The sequence below is a fragment of the Condylostylus longicornis genome, unplaced genomic scaffold (assembly GCF_029603195.1).
Source record: "Condylostylus longicornis isolate FDR11 unplaced genomic scaffold, ASM2960319v2 ptg000018l, whole genome shotgun sequence".
In the NCBI taxonomy this organism is placed as follows: domain Eukaryota; kingdom Metazoa; phylum Arthropoda; class Insecta; order Diptera; family Dolichopodidae; genus Condylostylus; species Condylostylus longicornis.
This window is the reverse complement of record NW_026577987.1, coordinates 12,432,947-12,457,583: the sequence shown is the minus strand read 5'-3', so window position 1 is coordinate 12,457,583 and position 24,637 is coordinate 12,432,947. Positions and strand designations below refer to the sequence as shown.

The window sequence follows — 24,637 nt, the reverse complement described above, 5'->3', positions numbered from 1 at the left end:
ACGATATCGGGAATTCTTAATGGTGGAATGTACACGTATTAAGATATCTTAAATAACAAAATACAAGTATATAACAATGCAGCTTTTATTGAGAATTTACTCTTATGCCGAATATTATTAAGATAATTTAAAAAAGTCATCGAATTTTAGTCAGTCCTGAATTCAGCGAATAGTTCAAAGTCTTATTTTTAAAATAATGACAATTAATTAAAGAATTAATTTTTAGTTTATTTCTTTTAAAATTTATTAATTAAAAATTTATCATATATTTAAATTTTAATAATTAATTGTTCTTCTCTTTATTTCAGATCTATACATATAGAGATAAAATAATATCATTACAAAATAAACAAAGTAAGTACATAAAAAATTTAATATTTTTATTAATTAAATAATTTTCAAATTAATATTAAGAGAATTTTCCAATTTTTTTTAAGAAAATTTTCTATTATAGTGCAAACTATATTAAAACTATATTAAATTTCAAAATAAAAATATTATTGAAAATATATATTCGAGTTTTAACTGAGTTTTCAAAATTTATTAAATTCATTTTAATGTATAAAAATCACACATGAAATATTCCATGATATGCAAAAATCACAAGAGACCCAAAGTGACTTTTCAAATTTAATTCATGTGAAAAATTATATAAAAAAAAAATTATGTTGACATGTGAACTTGTGTAACAAAACTAAATATTATTTGTATATATGTGCGTATATTTTAATGTCATTTTTTATACACAACTTAATTACTTATTGTAAAATAAAATGAATAACCTTTTCAATAAAATTTTTAAAATATAAAAATTATTAGTTTGTGTGTACCCAAAGTCAAATAACAAAAATTATCCCTTATTAGTTTTTCATTTTAACCTTTGTAGACCCTTGAATACTTTTATAAAAATTTTAATACCAATGACTGATATTGTTTATAATTGAAATATAAAAATTAAATTTCGAATTGTCTTGAAAATGCCTTCTAAATATTTATATTCCTGAGCTTCAAACACTTATTTAGCAAATTGAAATCACATAGGTGGACACTATACGTGATTATTGAAACCTTCACTTTAAAAAAATTATTGTATGAAATTTTCCAGTAGCATAATAATAATGTACAAAATAATAACAAAATGTGATCAGATTTGCTTTCTTAAATTTAAATGAAAATTTCTCTTGACAAATTTGTACGAGTTTCTTTTAAAACATTAACATTTTCCTGCAAATTTTTATTAATTAAAAATATCATTATGATTTTATTAAAAGATTTTTATTAAAAGATTACACCAAAAACAAAATTATGAAATTTAAGTTTAATGCAATTAGAAAATGTTGTTGAAAGTGTTTTTCTAATAAAATAAAACAAATTATAACATTCGCGGTGACACGGTATAGAAAAGAAAAGAGAAATTAGTTTTCTAGTTACCTGATATTTTTAAATGCAAACTATAAAATAAAGTTAAATGCCTTCAATTTGTTTTTACAAAAATTCAAGGAAATATTAAAACTTAATTATATGTCGAAGAAATCATAGCAAGCACAGGGGAATAACACTGAATTGCAAATATCAATTTACTCTTGAGATTATGAAAAAACAAAAAAAACATGATTAAATCATTGTATTAATTAATTAATAATAATTTAATAAGAAATTAAATTGTATTAATTTAGACATATACAATAATTTTTTATAATTAATTCAATATGAAAAGTTCATTTTAAAATTTACACTTTATATAGATTCGTTTACAGTCTATAGATTTTAAAGTTAACAAAACTTTTATTACATAACATATACGTTTGCAATGATTTTCAACTTATTTAAAATTTGCATTTTTTAAAAAAATTATAAACAAGCGAGAAATTGCTCTTAGATTCTGAAAAATTGAAGATTTAATCTGAGTCTAATCAAAATCAAATAAGTAAGAACAACGGTTTGATTTAATAGACGGTTTGATTTAAATTGTTCTATTCTCATCACATTTACTGTCAAAATTTTTAAAAGTGGCGACTTTATTAACTTTTTGTGAGAGTTTTGTAAAGTGATCAGCTGATTTTGTAGAAAAAATTTTAAATTTTGACTTACATTTAATAAACACTTTTATTAGACTTTTTTGTATATTTAGTCACAAATTTTGTCGTATATGTAAACGGCACTTTCGATTTTTATAAATAGTGTCATAATTTAAGTATTAGGAACTTATTTTGTCAATATGTTTTTTCTCGAATTTATGAATATTTTATTGAATAACAATATAATATGTACTTGAATTAAAGCGATATAAAATATCACCTTAAATTATATATTTTTTTTTCTAAATTCGATCTAGAGAATATAAAAAATATACAAACATAAATACAATGTTTTCCTAATAAATTATTAAATGATTATTAAGGCTTAATAAATTTCTAAATAAATGCTCTAAATAAATTTGAAAATTTAAGAATGAAAAATGTACGACACAATTAATAACTAATTTCATTAAAACAGGTCTAAACTAGAATTAACAATGTCAATTCATTACAAAATATATTTATAATAAATAAAAATGTAGAATTATGGGGCAAAAGCTGGCGGTCAACGTAAATCTTTCTCCTCATTTATAGGCGTGATTTGGAAAATTTTCATTATTTTTCGTAGAACAACTAAATTGAAATTAAAAGAATTAAATTACAAATTACTAAATTTAAAAACAAAAAATTTACTTTAAATTTCAAATATTCAATTTTATAAATAATTCATTTTAAACTTACCCCTGAATTTATGCAATGAGAATTAAAAAAAAAATATTTTCGAGAGTATGTGCGTAAGAAACAACTGAAATTGTGAATAAAAAAATAACTGGTTGGTTGAATTGTACTAAAAGTTTTGGGTCAACTGTCTTATTCGTTTATTTTCTTTTTTGTTATTATTTTATTTCTAAATCACACCATTCTGATTGATTAAACACGTTTTTTTTTCCTCCATATTACAATTTATATGCTTTTTTTTATTGTACTTTAACCGTGTAATAAATGCAAAATGACATCTTGAGAAAAAAAACTTGCTGTACAAGAAAACACAAAAAAAAAAAAAAAAAAAGAGAAAAATTTCCACATTTTCATAGCTGTTATAACTGCAAAAAAATGTTTTTTTTTTGCTGCAAATTCGTGCTATTGAGTGAAAAACTTGTTAGTCACATACTTAGTTCAAAACATGATTGATTTTTTTCTTCATTCAATTTTTTTTTTTTTTAATAATTCTTTGAAGTTTTAATTAAAAAATGAAAAAATAACCTGATATTTTTTATTGTAAAAAAAATAAAGTAATTTTTTTTTGTTTATAAAAACATTAATAATTAAAATTATATCGCATATACTTACTTTATAAAATATGCATACAATTATTTGATGTATGTATAACTTGTACACATACGGACTTAAATGTATGTATAAATGAATGTGATTCAGTTTTATTTTAGTTTATGTTTTTTTAATTTTTGCATAATGCGTTCCATAAGTTTAATAGGCTGCATACATAATAAATTGTAAACGTTCACTTTTGTGCTTTTTTTTCTACTCTGTTTTTATATTTAATTTTACAGTTTTTATATTTTTCCATTTATTTGCATCTTATCTTTATTTTTGAGTTAATTTCAATTAATTTTCTTGTCATTAAAATCATTTACAATTTTATAACAATGTCTTTTAATAATGAAATTAATTCAATAATAATTCGGTGTGATTTTTCAATTTTATTCATTATTTTATTATTATTATTATTGTTTTCTTTTAAATTTATATATGTAAGCAACACATTTTCCAATAATGTCATTCATAATAAGCCTAAGAATCAATATTGTTTGATTTATGTGATCACTATAAGAAATTCCAATTTGTCTTTTTATCAGCTACATACAAAAAAAATCTCTCTTTTTAATTTTTTAGCACTTTTCCAAAAAATTTTTTGAAAAAAGTGCTTATTAGTTTCACTCTGTCCGTCCGTCCGTCCGTCCGTCCGTCCGTCCGTCCGTCCGTCCGTCCGTCCGTCCGTGTGTCTGTTTACAAAACTTCTACACCCTTGAAGATAGAAAGCTGAAATTTTATATATACATAGATCTTTACTAGAAACTTATTTTCGTAGAACAAAATTTTTACCTATCTCCCCCCCTCTAGAAGTTATACCCCCCCAAAACCCTAAAAATGGCCTTTTTTAAATATTTGTTGCAATGAAACCATAAGTATTTTTGAAATTTTGCAAACGCAGAAAGGCAGCGGCTTGCTTCCCCTAGCGCGGTATACTATAGTTAAACTTTAGAAAAACAAAATGGCCGTTGAAATTTACCGTTATCTAAAGTCCTTTTTTCCCAAATTTTTGATGTCGTTTTTCTTCTAGATCCTATATTCTAGAACTTTGAAATTTTAGGGGCTTTTAGACATTAACAAATAGTTCATTTCGTTAGAAGAAATTTTTTTTCCATCTCCACCCCCTCTCAAGTTATCACCTCTTGAAAATCGTAAAATTTGAATTTTTGACACCCTATATTTCCGAAACCGCAAGCTTTTCCAAATTTTTATAAACGCAAAAAGCTAACGGTAAATTTCGTGACACTAAAAAATATAATTATTTTTCTTAACTCACACAATTAACCCTTAAAATCGAGCATTATGTTAACCCCTTTTTATGTTAATTTTTGCTTTATTTCAAAGACTGCATATATGCGTCATCCTAAATATATGCAATCCTAGTAGTTTTGTATATGAATGAAAATAATTTTTATAGTGTGATAGGTATACATAGACTGTATTTAAAAGCAGAATTTTCACTTGTTGAAGGGAAAAGTGCTACAATACAAACCATTGGTTTGACCCAACTTTATTTTGTTTTGTTTTGTCTACTCTATTATCAGTTGATTATTTTCATGTAATTTAATATCTTTGTATGTTTATAACTATATTAAGTAGTTAAAAAATATATATTGTATTGCAGACATACATACATATAATGTATTGTAATGTAACCAAAATTTTACAAATCGTACATACATACATACATATATTTTAAATCACCTTCCAGCAGTACAAGTAAATAAAAAATATTTAAAAAAAACAAAACATACACATTTACATGCAGAAAATTAAATTTTTGTTTTTAATTTATTTTTTTTTTGAAGAGAATGCAATTATTTTCACTCAAAAATTCTTTATTCTCTTTATTATTATTTTTTTAATTTTTTCACTCATTTTTATTTTATTTATATTTTTTTTTTTGTTTTTTTTTTTTTTTGCTTTATGTATTAGTACGTTATGCAAGCCGACGGAACGCATACCATTAAAGATGAAAACATTTTTTTTTTTTCATTTTTGTAATTGTGTTGTTTGATTTGAGTTTGTATTAGAGTACATTACATTATTTGTGCAACATTTGTATGTGCAGATAAGACTAATAATTAAATGTATTGATGCAGGTGAGGTCATAAAATGAAAATTTTAGGGTTTCCAGATGACTTTTTTCTTTTTTTTTATAAAAATATTATAAAGTAAATTTAAATTTTATAATTTTTCTCTTTTGAATTTTTAAAATTAATTTTTTCTCTTATTATAAAAATTTATTAATTTTAAATTATTCAAATTTTGTTTATAAAAGTCTTGCACAACTTGACTGAATTTTTCTGTATATTTTAATTTATTAAATTTATTATATGAATTCAGAAAATAATCTCAAATATTATACAAAATATTCGCAATTCATGCGAATTTGAATAGCCTTTAAAAAATATACTAATTTAATCTCTGATTTTTTTTAAAGTGATGACTATAAAATATTTCTCACAAAATAATCAATCATTGATTTTATAAAATGAAACATCATTTAATTCATAATACAAATTATCTAATAACCATTTAAAGAACAATATGCTTTTCATTATATGGGCAACACTTTTTTCTTTTGAGCGAATAAAATGACTCATCTGCTTTAATACTACAAAAAAAAAAAATAAAACCTCAATGTGTTTGTACTTCAAATTTTTTCTCTTTATGTGTGAGTTTGAGTTTTTTTTATTAACATTTTTTGCTTTTTGAGTCAAAAAAAAAAATCTTTATTTTTTCCTTTTTTGTTGTTCTGTTTTTCACGATTGCGCTCTATCGAAAAATTTAAAAATATTTATTTTTTTTTTTGTTAAATTTTAAATTGTGTTAGTATTGTAAATTTTTTTTTTAAATAAAAATTTTCACTCAAATTTTATGTGCAAACATGGCACTTATACAGAATAATACAAATACACGTAAAACGAAAAAAAAAATAGTAAAAATAATAATGAAAAAAAATCAAATAATCTTAATTTGTTTTGTTTGCTATTTTTTGTTTCTTTTTAATTTTAGGTAAATGTTTAGGGAAATAAATAATTTTCTTTTAATAGCACTTTTAGTGAGGTCAAAACGCCGGCTGAATTATGTCGTAATTAATTTTTAAGTGACGTGAAATAATTATAAAAAAAAAAAATTTTGTTTGTTTTTTTTTATTTTTGTAATTTTAACAATTTAAGAAAACTAGTTTTCGTTCTTGCCTCTCATTATTACATATTATGAAAAATACTATATATTTAATTTTAAATTGATTTTGTCAGTTATATTATATATTAAATAAATAATAACTTAATTAATAAATGTTTATAATTGAATAATAAAAGAAAAATTGTGGGTTGTTTTCATGTAATTAAATTTTTTTTTTTTAAATTGGTAATAATAACAGTATTAGTGGTAATAATAATAACAGTAATACTGTTGATAATGTTCAAAACAGCAATTATAATCATATGATTTTGAAACTATTGAATAATAAAAGGTGTAAAGTGAATAACGAGAAAAAGAAAAGAAAATAATAATAAATTATCAAGTATTTATTTGGCACACATTTTGAAGATAATTATTTTATTCTTTATTGCCATTATTATTAGTATTGTAAGTAATTCGGGGTATAAAAATTTCGAAATTTATAAGAAGAAATTTAATATTTGAATTCTTAATTAGTAATGATAATTTCCAAATTTAATTAAAACAAATTAATAATGTAATTTAATATTTTATATAACCTAAAATTGGTGTTTAATTTTCGGATTTAAAATTATTCCGAACTATAATATTAATTATTACTAGAATAGTTTCGTCAAACAATAAAATAATATAAATTTTAATTTATATAAGCATTGTACATTTATTGAACATCTGTGCATGTTAAAGTGGTTTTATAATAATTTAAAATATTTTACACTTGTTATTTTGATTTTTTTTTTTATAAATTAATGTTTACAAATCAAAACAAGCACTCACCTGCTCATACACTTATTTCATGAGTGATTATGAACAATATCTCAAATTTTAATAAAAATATCATGTAAAAAATAAAACTAATAAGAAATATAAAAAAAAAATTTTTTTTTGATAAATTTTTTATTAATTGACTTCAAGATTTTTTATGTATGTATAAATAATTAAAAAGGAAAACAAATAAAAAACAACAGAGAGAAAAACAAAAATAAAAAAGGCAAGTAAAATGCAATTTAATTTTTTTTTATTTATTTATTTTTGTAATAAATAATAATGAAAACACAAGTAAAAAGGAAACTGAATGAAAAATTTTTACACAAATTTTACGATAACAATAATAAATAAATGAAAAAACAAATATTTTACATACTAGAAAACTACTATAATAAAAATTGAAGGAATAAAAGAGTTAAGGAAAACAACAAAAAAAAAAAAATTAAAATGAAAAACGTTTAAGTATACTTTTGGGTTCAATAGCTTCAAAACACTTAAATTTTTTTTTCCCTTTTGAGCATAATGTATAACACTGTAAAAAAATAAGAAAATCAACCAAACCATTGGTGGACTTTTTCCGTTTTAAATACATGTACACATTTCAATATGTATATACAGTGAAAATTAAAATTAGAGGATAAAATCGCTCGATTTTGCATACATTTAATACCGATAAAATGAGTTAAAAACTTAATGAGGCAGTGATTTATCGTTTTTAAAATGAAATCCTGGGTGATATTTTTCCTTCACAAATTGTTTTCACGGCTTAGTCGAAAATAAGCTGAATTGAATTTTCTAGTACGTTTACATTTGTTTCTACACAAGAATTTGCAATAACTTATTTTGCATGTATTCTTAAAAATTTCATATATTTAAAGTTGAAGTTGAATAAAATTAGATAGAGTGAAAGAGAGAAATTTATAATTTGAATTCATATCAAATTGAATTTATTGTTGAATTCGAATTAACAAGCAAATATTAAAAAAAAAAATTATTTTGCTTTAAATGCAATTGAAAATTATAGTGTTAATCTGGATTTAAAAATTTAAAATGAAATATCAAATTCACTAATAAAATAGTTATTTAGTTTAATTCTAAACAACACAACAATCACACATTTTGAATAAAAGGAATTGTATTTAAAACAATTTGTTCTTAAAACCGAAATTTTTTTTTTTAAAAATTCGAAAATATTCTTATTCGGTTTAATTTGAAATGTATTTGATGCCGTTACTTTTACTCGTAACTTGCATATATTCAATTTAACAATAAAGGTAGTGATTTAATTAAACAAATATTTACGTATAATTATGCAAGTTAACAGTAAAATTATAGTCTATTCGAGAATGTATAGCTTAGTAATGTACATTAGTGTTAATAGTTAAATAAAATTTAAAGCCTTCCACTTTTGTCGAATTTCCAACTTCTTTGGTAAATGTCATTTCCGATTACATTCTTGGATTGAATACTAATGCAAAATATTGTTTTCGAGTTAATAGCCATCATCTCACAGGTAAAATTCAATTTTGTTATTAAATGTTTTCAAAATTAAAATAAAAAATCTAAAAAGAAATTTACATGTCGCAGTTTTTTTTCATGTATATAAGCAGTCGAGACATGGTTTCAACATTTAACAAAAAAATTGGACTATTTTGAACTGTTTATGACATTCTGGACTGTTTATGAATACACATACATATAAGTGTACTTATATCAAATATTTCAAAAGGTTTGTGTGCAAAGAGATTTAAACGATTAAATAAAAAAATACAGGAAAATTTATGAAAAAAAACAACAACAAAAAAAAAATATAAGTTTTCCATTTTCATTCAGATTGAAGCTCTCTGTTGTAAGGCAAAGTAGTAGAGGATGTTTAAAGACGACAAAAATAAAAACATAAAAAGAAAAGTTTACATTTTCCCCCTTATTTTTTTTATTCTTCTATTCTTTTATTGTTATTATTGTTATTATTCTTACTATTATTATCATAGCTATTATTATTGTTATGTTCTACACGGTTGGTTACTACTGGTGTTTTTTTTATATTTCGTTTTTATTATTATTATTTTTTTCTTGTTTTTTTACAAGCTTGGTGATTTTTATTGGATTTCTATCATATTCTCGTATTGTTTTTCATAATTTCAACTCATACTTTAAATATAAAATAAAAAAAAAAATGTTATATTTTTTTTTCTTTTTGTTTCATTTTGACTTTACACTTATAAATATGTTCAAAAAAATTATAAAATGTCATAAAAAATAACAATAAATGAAGAGAAAAGAAAAAAAGTTTTTACACAGGGTAATTTTGTTTTGTTTTTGTTTATAACTTAAAAAAAATTTTGACATAATGGTTGTGGCTGTAAAAATTAAGGTTTTATAAAAATGTTGAAAATTATAAAAAAAAAATTTAAAAAAAGGAAGTTATGAATGAAAATTTAATTTTTAATTTATTTTTAATTGTATTTTAATAACCTATTTATTTAACAATTATTACCCAATTTATATTATTTTATTAACACTTCTTAGATTTTATTTTGTACTCAAATTATGTGTACTCCATTCATTATTAATTAATAGTTTAATTTATTTTTATTATGTATTATAAAATAATTTAGTTTATTCATTAACTAAAATTCACCAATTTTTTAAATAAAAATTTCGATATAATTTTTAAAATATTCATAAAATCTTGATCATTTCAATTTAATAATAATTCTGTTCCTTTACTCATATTTTAATATGTAATAATTAAATTTTTACATATTAATATTTTAATATTAATATGTAAAAATTTTACATATTAATATTTTACATATTAATATTAATATTTTAATATATAAAATATTTTCATTTAATTAAATAAAATAATAATAATATCGCTATTAAAATTATTTTTGAGAAATAAATTAAATCTAATTACTTAATCATGGAACTGGTGAATGAATAAGATTTTACAATTTAATTATAACTGTTGCTTCTTAATTAATTACATAATTGTGATTTGGTATTTTTTGAGAAATATTTTATAAGATATGGAATATATTTTGTAAATAATAATTATAATTTATAATTATAATTTATAAACTTTATATACATCGAAATAAAAACAATTTAAGGAATTAGGGGAAAATGTTACTCATAAATTAATTACAAAAGAAAATTAATAATTTTTTATAATTTTTTATAATAATTTTCTTTAATTTATAAATAAAATATGAATAAACAATTGCTTATTATTGAAATATTTAATAAAAAATATGAGCTCTTATTCGAGGTATTTATGGGGCGAAAAAAATTAATGCTAAAATTAATTGAATTTCTCGCATTCTTTTTTTTGAAAAATCACCTTTCTCAATTTTTGGACAAATTTTATGTACAAAATTTTGAAAAAATGTGAAATTTTCACAACTGACCTCATTACGGTTAGTTTATTCAAACAGTCAATTCGTCCCATGGGCAATGACTCAAATATCAAAATTCAAAGCATTTCATTATTTTTTTTGCTAGATATGATTACAAATACTCAATATTAATTCATGACATTAATTCATCTTAATTGAAATCGAAATTTTTAATGAAAACGACTAATAGTCGTAATATTTATATACTTAATGCGCAGTGATGAACCAGAGAAACACTTTTCTAAAAAAAAAAAATTATAATAACATCTTTTCTTAAAATAATTATTTTTGCTTATCTCTAGTATGACTAGAACTTACGTTTTTCATTGAAAAAAAGAATTATGTATAACATTTTTTCGGAAAACTGTACCTTCTCTAATTTATGTAATGTAGTTGTTAATAAATTTTGATTGTAAATCTTCCCATAGATTAGTTATAAATTATAACTTTTAAATATGGCAATTAAACAATCAATTTCAGAATTTTTAATAAGATTTTTTAGATTTTAAACATGAAATTTATAAAATTTATTGATTTTTGGTAAAATACTTAAAATATGTATTTATTTTTAGAGTTCTGTTAGCTTATAGACTTTCACACAGTTTCTTTAAAATTATGGATCACAAAGTAAATAATTTTTGCTAGTAACTTTTGCTATGTTTGTATACATTATTCATTTACAACAACAAAGATACTGTAAATATTTACTTTTCACTGATATCAAAACCTCTAAAATAATTTATATTGCAAAATTTCAAAATTTTATTATAAATTTTTAGGGAAAATTGAACCCCTGTTAGAAAACATCGTGTGTTTTGCAACATTACCACAATTTGACAATTTTTTATTTTATTATTATTTATTTACTTACATAGTTGTTTTTTGTTTTTTTTTTTTAGTTTGTGGTCTCTAAAATATGCACATTCAGTACTCATGTATGTTGTAATTTAAAATTAAACAAAAACAATTTTATTAACTATTGCATGTTTTGTGGTTTAGAAACTAAAAAAAAAAAAAAAAACAAAAACAATATTGTCAATTTTTTTTTTTAAATATGGTTGTTTCCCATGATTTCACTCTAATACATATATTTTTTCATTCATTGTTCCACACAGTTAAATTTGAGGAAAGCATACATGTTAAATTAACAATATTTGTCCGTGTTATATTTATTAGTGTTGTTTCTATCAACTACATATTAGAATAGATACACTTAAAAACCATGTTTTTCTAGAAATTTATTAATATTTAACACTAATTACCACATTAGGTACTTGTCTATTTTTAAAATTTGCGGCAAGAACATTATGTTTAATAATATGCTATTAACGTCATATTTAATAATTCTACTGTCTTTACTTTCTGTATGGAAAACTGTTTCCAAAAATTTTACAAGATAAATATCCAATTTTTTTTGAAAATGCAAAGTACATACATATAGGTTTCAATTGTAAATATCGAAAATTTACAAAATTTACAAAGAGAACTTGCTTTAATTTCTGAGAATTTTTCTCTGTAAAATATATTTCACTCAAAAATTTGCCAAAACATTTTGTCTCCACAGAAAATACAAAATAAAGGAAAAAAAAAATTTTCAAAAAATTTTTCATTAAATAAATTTTCTGAATATTTGTGAATTGAATTATAAAATTGTGAAAAATTTGTTCTAACTAAAGAATGAAGTCAAAACCTTTGTATTTTTTTTTTGTTTCTGTTTTTACAAGAACAAAATTCACAATATACCTATGAATTAATAAAATAAAGTGGCAGCACTTAAGGTATTACACGTTATAGCCTTTAAATTATTAGAATTTTACTTGTTTTACTTGTGAACAAAATGTACACACATACTTACATTTATCATGTATGCATGCCTTGGAATACATTTACATATTATGTAATTATGTATGTGCTTTTACATTTATATGGTAATGTATGTATGTCAATTGTTTGCTAACTACATTACAATAAAATAAAAAATTAAAGTTTCCTTTCCGAAAAAAAAAAAGCAAAATAATAAAAGTAAGAAAAAATTTCATTTTGTTTTTTTTTATAAGAATATACCCAAAGGGGGCATATAGTTTTCGCGAATTCGCGGAAATTATTTTACTGGTTTTTCGCATTTTTTTTCACATTTTCATTTTTTATTCGATCCGTTGTTTGTTCGTTTTTTTTTTCCTTTTAATTTTTATTGCAAATATTATATACAGAGTCCCTATATTTTTCTTGGATAGTGGACGCAAACAATTTTTTTTTTTGTTATTTTCTTATTTTTATTACTTGTAAATGTATACATGAGTGGATAGATATACGCCGCCAAAATAAAGGGGATACAATATCGTAAAAAGAAAAATGAAAAAAAAAAAAATAAAATAGTCAGAAAAGAGGGAGAGATATTTTTTCTTTTGTTATTATTTTTATTTTACTCTTGGGTTTGTGTAGTTTTCCTTCTTATTTTCGTATTCTTTGCTGTCATGTCTTTTAACTGTCCACCTCTTACACGCCCCTGGTTTTTTCCTATCTTTTAATTTTTGTTTTTTAAGAAAACGCAAAAAAATTTCAAAAATTAATTTTTTTTTCTGTTAAAAAGTAAAGGAGTTCGTATTTTTTAAGTATTTTTTATTTTCTTTTGCTTATTGTTCTTTTTTCTTTATTATTTTATAGTGAATTTAAAAAGAGAGGATTCCAGTCATAGTTAGTTAACTTGAATTGAGGGCATTTCTATATTGTGTAGATTTGCGTGTATGCAGATATAATGAAAAATTTTTTTTTCGTTTTTATTTTATAGCTTAAAGGCTCAACCTGAATTTTTATTTACAAATCTTGAACTATAATATAGAAATTACATATAGAATTACATACATATATGCATGCATATGTAAATAGTTGTATACATGTTTATAACAATAAAATTTTACTAATTTATAAAAAAGAAAAAGGACTCATTTCCAAAATATAACAAAAAAAATCTTCAATTTTTAAAAAATTTTTTATTATTATTTTTATTGTTTTTTTGGTTTGTATAAATGCTATAGTTTTAGGGAATTTCTTAGAACTCGGTATTTTGTCGGTGTTTCGACAGCGGTCAGTTGTTTTTTTTTGCTTTTCTTCTTTAATTCAATTGGATAAATCAACTTGCAGACATCAAAAAATTAATTTTTATTTTCATGAATTTTTTTTCTTTTCCTTCTTTTTTATATTACTTCATTTTTGTTTTATAATTTTATTAATAAAAAACTACTCTTAAATTATTTAATCTACTATGAAATAAGTATATATTTTTCTTATTATATTGTTATTTTAATATAAGTATGTGTGTATATGTGTGCTTTATTGTAGGAGATTTCAAACAAAAGCGAAAGGAAAAATGAAAATTGTATACTTAAATACATACACAACTGTGTGTATATACAAATAATGTGATAAAAATATCAAAGAGAAGAAATGAAACAAAGACTTCAAAAATAAATATCAGCAAAAATTATAATTAAATTGGCGCCAAACAATTATTTTAACACTATATCCTGGTTATCATTTCTCACATAACATATAATTATTTTCACCCGTTGCTTTTATAATGAATTTCAGCAACATTTTATGAACATAAGATCAACAAAATCAAAAAAACAAAAAGGGTCCGAATAAAATAAATAAACAAAAATAATATTCATTGAAGAATACTTGGGAACTTCTGTTACTCTTTGTTATGATTTTACGACACTATACAAATATTGTTTAAGAATTGCTGTGAATTTTAGTTTATTTGACTAAGATGTTACTTTTAAAATTCCGTTCTTCTGAAACCAGTTCTTTCCAAATTAGATTTTTTTCTCTGTGTTTCTAGAATAATCGTGTGTCTAGTGCATTAGGTTGCTTGGCGTGAGAAATACAGTAGATTGTAATGTCTCCAATCTCCAATCTTACTAACAAGAGCTGTAAGAGAGAAATTGTATGCAATTTCTCATACACATTGATATTTTTCACAATACAACATACATACAAAATGAATTTATAAAAAGAACATAAAATTTATCCTGTTATTAAATTAAAATGATTAAAAAATTTTGAATTGAGTTCAAATCATTCTGTTAGTCGAAGAGTTTTGTGTCTTTTTTAAATATAATGTTATTAGCTTTTATAATATAAATAATTTTGTAAAATAACTCAAATCAAATTATTGTCATATATTTTTAAGCAAATTGTAATTTAATTCTATGCTATTCTGTTCTTTGGACTAATATAGAAAGCCCAAAAACTAATTAAATTAACTGTTTACCAAATTGTTTACAAATAGTTTAAATTTTAGTAAATGCCAAAAATTTCGATGACTATTCGATAGCGATAGGACAGTATTATACCTTAATATTGTAACAGTTCATATAACTTCAAAAGTTATTCATTTTAATTTTTTAATTTTTATTAGTAAAGTAATTATATTAGATCAACAGATTTAATTTAGTAGTAATTAAATTGCCCCAGCCAGTGGTCGGAGTGGGATACTCAAAGTGGTGGGATGGTAAAAAATAAAAAAAAAAAAGTATTATTTTAGTTATTTTTTAAAAAAATAACTAAACAAAATTTACCAAACTTTGGAAGTAAACTAACGAGAATATTAATTTATATTCAATATTAAATCAACTAAAAATTGAATCAAAAACTGTGCAAATTGTTACCAAAGAAATGCATAGACTACTATGTAGTAACGAAAATTTCATTAATAGAAAAAAGAAGTTATACGTTACTATTTGAAATTGGTCTTATTTAAAATTACATATATTTAATTTTTTGTTAAAAAAATTTTTAAAATTCATTAGAAAATTTTCTTAAATTTTAAAAAACTCCTTTTAAGTGGTGGGATGGATTTCCAATTATTTAAAAGGTACTGGGATGGCATCCCACTCCATCCCGCCTCACTTCGAGCACTGCCCAGCTAATATAGTTGATAATGATATCTTATTATTTTGAAAAATAAAGTTAAAATTAAATTACACTCCATAGTAGTTGCTATACAACATAATAAAAATTAAATTCGCACTGGTATTTTTCTTTACAAAATTTTTTACAAATAATGTTAGCCCTCCTATAAAAAACTAATATGTTACAAAATTTCAAAAGTGATTCACCTACATTTTATCATGCAAGAAATAAAATCTTTTTTGCAATCATCACAAAACTAATACGATCAACTTTACTGTACAAACCATTCTCGCCTTTTTCTCAGATTTAAAATTTGATAAATAGTAAGCAGTTCGTATAACTAAATTTAAAACGATGTTTTAAACTTATACAATTTCATTGTTTATTTTCATTATTTTTTATAAATTTCTTAAAATAATATTTATACAAAATTAAATATTTTTGTTTTTTTCTGAGTAGATTTTTAATAATTTTTTAATACTTAGGTTTCTCAACGTCAACAGTTTTCTAAAGAACAACATAACTTACTTTTTTATAAATTATAACAATATTAAAAAAAATGTAATATAACAATAAAATTTTTCCTACTCCCGTTAATGAATTTTTATTATATTAAAAATAAAAATCACTCAAATTTAAAATCTTTAACCAATTAAAACTCAAATTAAAAAAAATCACTCTTCTCTGAAACATAATTAAGTGATATAAAAAAAAATTCAAATTTTTACTCAGAATATTTTAAATTTTTTTTCTGCATTTCATATGAAATTATTTTACAGTTCGCAAGTTCTAATAAGAATTCTTACAAATTTAAGAAACGTACTCAACTATTGAGAAACTCAAAATGATTCTAAAAATAAGATTAAATGTAATAAAAATAAAACCAATAAAAATAATTAAAAATAATTTCTATTTAAAAATAAAAAAAAAACATTTTTTATTTTATTTTTTTTTTTACTCCTTTTTTGCATTTCAATGTAATTTGAGCATTAAAATTTCAATTATTTAATTTTCATTTTCATTCTAATTTTATTTTCACATTGATGTTTTTTTTTCCCTCAAAACTCTTAAAGATAAATGAGTATAATTACATATTACAAAATTACGATATATAATACATAACGTAAGTGTGTATATTTATAGCATAAGTGTGCAAAATATTAAGAGGTAAAATGATAAATAACCCAAAATCATGCTAATAATGATGATTCTGTTGTTGTTGTTGTTACTACTGCTGTAAATGTGGTAACCACGGAAATCAAACGAACGTCGTTCGGTTTGTTGTCGCTTTTTATTTTAATTTTTTCGTGTATTAGGCTCATTATAAAAATAGAATTGAATTGAAATAGAAAAAAAAAATATATCATCATTATCAACATCATCCGTCATCAACAATAATAATAATAACAATAAAAGAATAAAACAAATTCTTAATTAGATCAATTTTAATGCAAATTAATATAATTATGTTGTTAACAGAATCCTATGCTTCATAATATTTACATTATTCTTTTATATTATAATAATAAAAACGTCACTTAATCCAAATATTAAATCTCAACCTCCTAATTAATCAATTATATTGTTATTATTCTTGTTTGTATGTATGCAATAAAATTTCTTATTTTATTTTTTTTTTGAGTTTTTGTATTTCTTTGCCCCCGTCGAGGATGATGAATAACAGCAAATTGTGTAAAGATTTTTGAATGTAAAAAAATTAAATTTAATTATACATACGTAGATGTGTCTGTTTGTTTGTTATGAATAAAAATATGAAAACATATGAGGACTCCTTCCGTTTTCTTTTATTATAAGGATTTGCTATTGAAAATTTTATCTACAAAATTTTGCTTGAAAAAGAGAAAATAAATATAAATAAAAATAAATTGAAAAATATAAAATGAAATAAAACTGAGCTATAGTCGTCTACATAATATTCAGTTTTCATTTTTGAATAGTAGAAGAATAAAAATAAATCAGTCGTAACTATGAAGGCGTAACTTTCTTTTTTTTTTAATAGATGAAAAGAAATAATAATAAAAATATCAAGTAAATGTGTATCTCATATACATATTTACATTAAAATAAAATATTAGTTATTAAAATTTTTTTGCTAATTTGAAAAAAATTTATGAAGCCACAATATTAAACAATACCAAACTCAAAAATAAATTTAGCAGTTGTTGTACGTATCGTAAAATTCAGAATTAATGAGTTTTTTTTCTATAAAAATTGTAAATTAACTGAAGACACAATGTGATTAACCTAGACTTAACTATTAAAGGACCCAATCCAATGGTTCTGGCCAATGATCATGTATTTAGTTATAGAAGTTGTAACTAGTTCGTTTATAGTTATATGGACTTCTGTTTATTTTAATTCTTGTATAATTTTGGTAAACGACAAAGTTAAGAACTGGAGGGCTATAGTGAATAATCAGAGTTTTAGAGTTTATTAATTTTGAATTATTTTAGTCCCACATAATTTACAAAATTATAGAAAACTTATTCATTATACTCTTGAACAATATCAAACAATTAATTTATACATCTGTTTGTATATGTATGCAGGCTGATTCTAAAAGAACTTTCATTTACAGAAAATTTTTTTAATCGAAACCTGAAAAATATTCAAATTTATTTTTGAGCCATTCTTAAATATGTTTATTTGTCATTGTTTAAAATTTATTTAATTCTTAAGCTTAATTTGTTTAATAAAAACTAAATGCAAAGTCCTTTTCTAAGGCACAATATGACACGCACATTTTTCACACTTAGCTTTGCACAGTAAATACAAATTATGAATTAAATTACACCAATACACGTAGCAATTACTTAATATCATTAAAATTTACGACTGTATAACAAAGGTATATAATATACATACAATTATTATGTTTAGTAATTAATCATAATATAATAAATTCCATTATATTATTAATTAAGTATTTAGTACTTTTTTTTTACATAATTACTAATTACTTCTCATTTATCAAATCATCATTAACCGGTTCTATTTTTTACAATATATATAGCTAAAAATATAGTAATTAAATCGTAAAAACTTTCAATAATTACCAATTTATTATAAAGAATCAATATTATAGAGCTCCATAACAAATTAAAAATATTAACATTCGATAATATTGTTATATTGATTTAATTATAACATTTTTTTTAAAAGACTTATGACCTCTCAATTATTATAATAGGATATTAATAATTTTATAACCTACAATAATATGGTATTAATATGTGTATATATGTATGTATATATTGTAAAAGTAATTTATTAAGTAAATAAATAAGTAATTAAGTTACCGTTAATTAAAGTATATTTTAAATAAAACTGATATAACTGTTATATGCTTTAATATCTTGGCCAAGTTTTCAAATTGATTCAATTAGAACAAATTTAATTAATTATAACATTGTTGACAACAAATTAGTCTCATCATCAGATATGTTATAACTATTTTTTCTCATTTTTATTTTATCACAATTATTAATGTATTAGAAAAATTGTAGACTATTAGAGATAATATAGTGAATTTTCCTTCAGTATTTATGTTCAGACAAATATATTCTAAATATTGGAAATAACGAAAAAGTTTTAATGTAATTTTGAAATTTTATAGAATTTTGTTATGTTTCAGAAAATGTTTATAAAAGAAATTACTATAATTATTTTACAAATTACTACGTACTTATGTATACTTACGTATATATAATTAGAATTTGTTGTTTCCCGCTTTTTAATAAAAATTTTTTACTCTCGCTTTTAATATTGTAAAACGTAAAATCACTCTTGGGAATTCACATATGTTATATAACTACATATTTTTTTAAAAAGATTGCTTGTCATTAAAAGTACTATGAGACATCAAATTGATATTTTAACAAAAACATAAATTACTAAATTATTAATATATTTCAATAAACTATCGAATTATTGCTGTGTAATATTACATAGGTATATACGTTAGTGTTCCCTATATTAATTAAACCAAATTTAGTGGAATAAATATGACTCACGCGTCCATTAACTTTCATAAATTTGTATGTATGTATGTTCTTTAAATTCTGGAAAGAACTTATTTAAAATTACAATGATGTTAATAATGTATTACAATAAATTGACTCACTAGTGCTTGTATTAGACTCCGCTAGTGTTCAAATATTCAGAGTTAATTCTTTTTTTTTTTCATTTTTTGAAAATTCAGAAGTAAATTTTTGAATTTCCTTCATATCGAGGAATAAAACGTTTGCACACATCCAAGGTTCATGTTTTATTAATCAAATAATCTAAATATCCCCGGTAAAATGAATTTTTTTTTTATTTTGAGTGAGTGTACACTATTCATGAGGGTGAGTTTCAGAGTATTCATTTTGTTTTTATTTGCACCGACGGTAATAAAATACAGTTATCAGATATAATTTATTTTAAAAAAAATTAACTAAACATTCCAAAGTAAGAATTAACACTTTCTTCATACTCTGCTTAAATCAGCGCATATTTAAAATTTTCTAAACAATTGAAAATTTCAGAGCATTATAATTAAAAATTTATATTTATGAGCGTAATTTAATTTTGTAAAATATTTAGTCGAATATATTTTATTTTATCCATCTATTTCATTTAATTTTTAAATTTTTTATTCTTGTGAATTTTTATGCTTGTACTTAATTTAATAAAATATTATAGCAGTAAGTACAATACAAAAAATAATTTTCTGATGCACCCAAAAGTATGCAATTATAAATTATGCCTTCAAACAAAATTTTACATAATTTGAAATTTTAAGTGAAATCTCATTAATTAAATAAATAATATTTTAAAATATGACTTAATTTTGTAACAATTTTTAATATTTATTTCGGTCTATGTACTACTAAAACCAATTATAAAATTTTCAATCAAATTTTCTAATAATTAAAATTAATGTATTTGTTAACTAAATTTTGTATTAAGGTTCAATTCTAATTAAAATTATATTCAAGAAAACTCTTAAAATATTTCAAAAATAAATTCCATGTGAACGTTTTCTTTGTTTTTTAATAATATGGAAAATTCATCGTGATATTTTTCTAATAATAATAATGCTCACATAACAAGAAATAGCAATGTATATATATATATTAAATTTACATGAGCATTTACTGAAAAACCTCATATACGATTAGATATTTAAACTTATGTACATTTATTTTTCGTTATCTTATTAAATTTCATTTAAAATCACTCGGGGAAAAATCATGTGAAATCAATCAGAGATTTCATCTTTTTTAATATTATTTTGTATTGTAATAATATTTGTGTATTAATGTGATGTTGTGTGCCTTTTCTGTCAACCGTAAACAATGTAGAAATGTCTAATTTGTTCATCCTGTACTATTTTTTTTTCTATTTATTTTTTAAATATTTTTACAACTCATTGAGAAAAAAATTTACTTTGTTTTTTATTTTGTATTGTTTTTAGTTTTTTTTTTTATAATTATTATTAAATGAATTATGAATTTATGGTAAAGGTAAGCAAGAGTATTTTGTTGATTACAAATAAAATAATATAAAAAAGAAAATTCAATTCTAATGTTTATCTCATCGCATAAAAAATGAACAAAAAAAAAAATAAAAATAGAAAAATACGAGTATAAAAACAAAAATTATGAACAATAGTCAACTTGTTCAAATGCTCATCATATTTTTGATATTTTAACTAAAAAATAAAAAAACAACGCTCGTGCACTGAATGTACACTTGTATTGTATAATGTACAACAATACGTACATAACATGTAAAATGTACATTGTAAACTTTATATAATAAAAAACAGAGAACAAAAAAAACAATAAAACTACATGTTAAAATAATTTGTACAATGAAAGAATGAAAGAATGAAAGAGTGAGAGAGGGAGAGCCCCCTCCCCTATAATTTTTTTTTTATTTTCATGTTGTGTCAATACTATATAATTTACTACCATTTTATAACTATGAAATAAAGGTAACCGAAAAATAACCTATAAAATATAGAAATGAATTAAAAAAAAAATTTACACTCGGATATTTAGAAATACATGCAGACATACATACAACAAATTTATGATTAATGACGAAGTTAGAACGACCACTTTAACATTTACTTGTCTATATGCCCGGTGGTGGGTTTTTTGTTTTTTATATATCAAAAAAAAAGCAAATTATTAGGAGACAAAACAAAAAAAAAACCCTGCTGAATTTTTGGTTACAGGTAATTTAATTTCGAAAGGTGCGATGTAGTACAAATGTAATTTTATTTTTATGAAAAAAAAAATAATCCTACTAATCCTAATGTGGAGTAAAATATATTGAATGAAAATAATAGAAATTTTCAGAAAAGAAGAAGTCAAATTAAACAATAAAAAAAAATCATTCTCTTTCCGGGGTAACATTTCTCGGTGAGATAAGAAAATTTTGATTTCGATTTTTTCGAAAGAATCTTATCTTATTTTGTATATCATATACAAAGTATACCGCGTCAAGGAACGGTTATTTGTTCACTTATAATATAAAAACAAATTGATAAATAGAATCACCTTGCCTAATTACACTTGCTTGGAATTGGAAAAAGAAATATTGAGTTATTCAATTACAGATGAATTAATAACAGAATTGGCCAAATAAATTTTGTTACCTGCTAATTCTGTTACCTGTCGCTTTCGCTTAAGAAATTGGCCATATCAATCTTTTAACAAAATGAATGAAATTTTTAATATTATAACATTTGTTTACATTTCATAAATTATTCTGATTGATCTCTTAGAATAACAAAATTTGTGCCAGGATTCGGCCACTATCAATACAAATTTTTCTCGAATGTCAAATGTCAAACAAAAAAAATTTTTTGAACATTCATAGTTTTAATACTCGTATTTGAAATTTAATGGCTTCTTTTAATAAAACTTGGAAATTAGTAATTTTTCGAATAATACTGATTGTTGGTCAACCATTTACTTAAACATGGATTTTGAATTTTACTTGATCTCACTGTTCCAAAATTTATTAATGATCCAATTCAATTTGCTCACGTGTAAATTTTAATAATAAATAAATTGAAATAAACAGATCGGGAAAAGAGTAGAGAACCGAGGTTTTATCTACTGATTTTTGGTAATATTTTTTTTTTTTTTGGTTTGACACAAAATAATCATCAAAATTAAGTGAAGTTTTAATAATTTATTAATATTGCGGTTTATACACTCATAAGTTTGCTTTGAATTATTAATTTTTGGAAAAAAAAGAGACCCCCCGTTCCGTTTTCAAAATAATAAAATCGATTTTATTAATAATAAAATAAGTAATAATAATAATAATAAAAATGTATTGAATATTAAATAATTTGTTAATGGATTCACCTATAAGTTAATCAATTTTTCCGGTTGGAATCCAATAATTTCTGTTATACTTACCTTTAATCTTTTGATTTTTTTTTGTGTTCAATTCTTTTATATTATCCTATGTAGAAAAACAGATTATCGGTTACCGCCTTTCGTCACAATATAATTAATTAGATTCAAAGAATATAGTGTTTACTTACAAATAACATTAAATGTTGCTTAAGCAGAAAACAAAAAAAGAAGAAAATCTCCGAAAAAAAAACGTATGGTTTTTATTAGAATGAAGACTTAAAAAAGAATTATTTTCTTGATTTGAAATTAAGGGATTCGAAGGTAGCAAAAACCAAAAAACACAAAATTATTTTTTTTTTTGCTTTTGTTTTAGAAATAATTCTTATTATAATAACAAAAAACAGCGGTTCCGGGGCAAATCAATGAACTGTCAATATATTGAGGTTATGTATAAATAATCAATCATTAGTATTTAATTTAATGGTTTGGCGGGAAACCTAGTTGTTTTTTTTTGTTTTCGTTTATAATTAATTTGAGTTCGTATATTAGTGAAATAATTTTTAAGTGGTAAAACACAAAATATTTCGTAAAGGGTTGTTCAATAATAAAGTTTGAAATTTATATTCTAAATTTCTAATTGCAAAATAGTATTTGTGATTTAAAATATGTCTTGATTTTCAAGCAAAATTAATAGTTTTCTCGGGGAAAGTGAGAAAAAAAAATTCAACATGAGCTGGTTTAAGACTAAGTTAATGGTGATTTTGATGAGCTATAGACACCTTATCTCCACAGTTACAATCACAATTTCAATAGAGTTCTACTTAAACATAAAACAAACAAAATATGTTATTATGGCCAATATTTTTTAAATGCAAAACCTTAAATATCTTAATATATGAAAAAATGGACTTATACCACTTTGAAGAAAAACCAGCTTATGTAATAAAAAAATAAATGATGTGATCATCACATGAACGACGGCATTATGTACTTTCGAAATAATATTTTAGGAATTTCTATAAATGCTTTCTTGCACTAGCATAAAAATTCGTGAATTCATGAAAATATTCTGTAAACACTTATTTAAAACTTTAAGAAAACTAGAAACCTAAATTTAATTAATCTAGACCGAAAAATTTAAACTTGATTTAAAGCAAGCATTTATTTTCTGGAATTCAGTTCACAATTTTAAACAATAAGATAAATAGTTTTTTCGGTAAAAAAAATCTTATCTGTGTATGTATGTTCGCTGGGCACACTTCAAGTGTGCAACTTCTGTCAAATTTTATTTTAACACAACATCTCCACGAGGACAGGAACACAATATATCCACTAATAATTAAATAAATTCCGCAATTAGGAATACACTGTAATTTTAAAAAAATGCTTACAGGCACTCGTTTCTCTCTCATATTACATAAGCACAATAAAATGTTAAAAATATGCTAAGAACATATTGAAAAACCGTCGTTTTTTGTAATTTTGTATAAAAACATTGTAATTTTTATTATGATTTTTTTTATTATACTTTAAATCAATTTACAAAATTTACAAAATAACTTGCACAATATGTCTGTCATCAAGCATAAACCTCCATTATTATAGTGTGTTTCATTTTGTAACT

The 24,637-nt window shown here is 22.0% G+C and overlaps 1 protein-coding gene across 1 annotated transcript in view; it reads left to right on the top strand.

Annotated features, from left to right (window-relative positions):
- The first annotated feature begins 313 nt into the window (after positions 1-313).
- Positions 314-24,637, top strand: part of LOC129606493 (extracellular matrix-binding protein ebh) — a 67,432-nt gene continuing 43,108 nt past the window's right edge. Inside the window, exon 1 of the mRNA XM_055516834.1 lies at positions 314-354. The gene's annotated coding sequence lies outside the window, so the exon portion shown is untranslated. The remainder of the gene's footprint in view (positions 355-24,637) is intronic.